The sequence below is a fragment of the Phascolarctos cinereus genome, unplaced genomic scaffold (genome assembly GCF_003287225.1).
Source record: "Phascolarctos cinereus isolate Bilbo 61053 unplaced genomic scaffold, phaCin_HiC Scaffold_1;HRSCAF=81, whole genome shotgun sequence".
In the NCBI taxonomy this organism is placed as follows: domain Eukaryota; kingdom Metazoa; phylum Chordata; class Mammalia; order Diprotodontia; family Phascolarctidae; genus Phascolarctos; species Phascolarctos cinereus.
This window is the reverse complement of record NW_027555514.1, coordinates 223,996,482-223,999,530: the sequence shown is the minus strand read 5'-3', so window position 1 is coordinate 223,999,530 and position 3,049 is coordinate 223,996,482.

Here is a 3,049-nt window from a genome sequence, read left to right as displayed (position 1 = left end):
GAAAATAACCATGAGGTTTTACCTCACACTCTATAAATTAGCAAAAGTTACATAAGATGGAAATAATGCTAGAAGGGTTATGAAAAGAATAAACACACTTTCATTGCTGATGAAACTATAAATTAGTAAAATCACTTTGCAAAGCAATTTGGAATTATACAAATAAAGGGCCTAAATGGTGTATACTTTTGACCCTAGACAGAGGGCACAGTAGATAGAATATTGGGCCTGGAGTCAGAAAGACTCATTTTCATGAGCTCAAATCTGGCCTTAGATACTTACAACCTGTGTAACCTCGGACTAGTCACTTAACCTCGTTTGCCTCTGTTTTCTCATCTTTAAAATGAGTTAGAGGAAAAAATGGCAAACTACTCCTGTATTTTTGCCAAGAAAACCCCAAATGGGCCACAAAGGGTCAGACATGACTGAAATGACTGAACAACAATTCCATGACTAGCCTTAATCCTAAGTAAGCCATTGATATTAAGAAAGTACTCCAGTGTAGCAAAACATTTGTAGAAACCATTTTTTAAGTGATAGCAAAGACTTGGAAACAAAGGAGATGCCAATCAATTAGTGAATGGATAAAGAAGTTGTAGTACACGAATACAGTGGAACATTACTGTGCTATAAAAAAATGGCAAATATGATGAATAGGGAGAAGGACAAAAAGATCTACATGAACTGATGCTGAATAAGGTAGGCAGAAAAAATATGTGTGTGGTATGTATGTGTATGCATATTATATATGTATATACACACATCTATCTATCTATCTATCTATTATATATATACATATTTATATGCATATACATACACATATATAAATACACAATGATCACAGCAGTATAAATAGAACAAACAACTATAAGTCCCCCAAAAAATCAAAAGCAAATATTCCAAAATGGCAAAGGACAAGCACGGCTCCAAAGAAGACATAGGAAAAGTAGGAGGTCAACAACTGGTATATTACACATAATTCCAGACTTTTTTGATGTAACAATCAGGTTTGATGATTTTTTTCTCTTCTTTACTCTTCTTTTTAAAATATCCATTACACATAATAACTCTTTGGAAGGGAAAATGGGAGAGATATTGGGAGACATTTTGGTGATGTAACAATCATACATATATGGAGAGAGAGATATTTTTTTTATCTAGAAAAGTGATTAGACAGGTTATGTTAGGCCCTCAGAAAGCAGAATCGAGGAACCAGAACTGGATGTATCAATGAAGCAAATTTAGAAGACAATTACATAGATTATTTATTAATTACTTGTAATTCTGTTGTGCACTGTGTTAAGCTCTGGAAATACAAAAAAAAAAAAGTCCTACTTCTCAATGAGCTTACAGTTTAATAGGGAAAGACAAAAGGAAAGCAAGAAGGGGGCTGAAGAGTTCCCACACTGCAATTAAGACAGCTGTGGAGGTGGGGCAAAAGAGACTGGACAATGAGTTGAAGGTGAAGTGAGCAGGGTGGCTGAGCCTCTTCAAGGTAAAGGAATCTTGGGTAATGTCTCACCAATCAGTAAGCAAACCATAAATTTCGGTTAAATATAAAGTAAATTGCCCAACTAATTTGAGCATAACAGTCTAATAATTAGTGGAATGGACTGACCTGGGAGGTCCTGAGCTCCCTCTTGTAGTAACTTGTCAAGAAAAGGCTAGATGGCCATTTGTTGAGTATGTTTGTAGAAGAAATTATTGTACAGGTTTGGATTAAACAATGTTACCTCTGAATTCCCTTCTAACACCACAAATCTGTAAATCTATGAAAATTACATGAAACTCATTCACATGTAAAATATATATTATATTGATATATGCAAATGAGCTATAAACTCCCTTAAATCCTTACTGTGCTTTTAATTTCTTAAAAGTGCCACTCTTAGAAGTTCTAACCAGACCCAGCAGTGGGCACAGTGGAAGTATTTCTGGCCTGCAAATGGCAGCGATACAATGCTGATTGGACAATGACAGTGCAGTATTGGAGTTGCCTGTTATTATCATTTTTTTTAAAGTAACTATGCTTCAGTTTTGGTTTATTTTTCATGCAAACAGAATAACAAGGGTTCAGGTCACAGGTTGGTTGATTTGGCAAATACGATACACAGCCACAAGGTGAGAAACATGACCTTTTGCTAAAGAATTACAGGAATGATTTCTAAATGCATAATGTCTGTCAGGTTACCTAAACAAAGTAAATACTAATCTTTAACTTATCACCTTGAACAGAACTATTGACCGTGAAATGTTGACAGTACATCACACTGAATTATACTCTATTTCTCAGGAAGGCAAGTAATAGAATACTACATTTAGGGAGGGGAGCTACAAATAGTAGGCTGTGCTTTCTAGGAAAAGGGAGAGGAAGATTTGTGTTTTTTTAAACATCAGGTACAAATGATATGAACTTTTTAAGTTCTGTTATCTCTGCAATAGAAGCAAGCTGAATATATAGCCACTCAATAAAATGATCAGATTAAGCAAAACACATTTAGGGTTTTAACTGTCTCAGATTTATAACCCTACTTAGAGAAGATCTTCCTGTGGTTGCCTGTTCTGTAATCCCTCTGCTAAAGATAGGTGTTTGGCCTAGGAGAGAAGTGAGGAGGAAACTGTTTCATCAAATGCTGGGTGGTCATTGGAATAGAAAAATCTATGAGGCTAAGTTTCCCTCTCATTACCACAGGTGACTGCTGACGTTCTAGGCAGACAACGGACTCTATAAAAGTGGATCACAATAGAGTGGCAAGAGGTGGAGGAAGGAGGAAGGAACAAAGTAAAGGAGAATCTGAAACAGGAAGAAGAGATAATGCAGAAAGAACAAACAGGAAAAAATAGTGCTTTATTCTTTAAAAAAATTGAATATATTTGGAATTCTAATGAAGGAGAGAATGTAGTAGAAAGATTGTCATATTTAAAGAAGACCTGAGGGGCAGGTAGGTGACATAGAGGATGAAAGCACCAACCCTGGAGGACCTGAGTTCAAATCTGGCCTCAGATGCTTACTAGCTTGTGTGATTCTGGGCAAGTCACTTTACCCTGA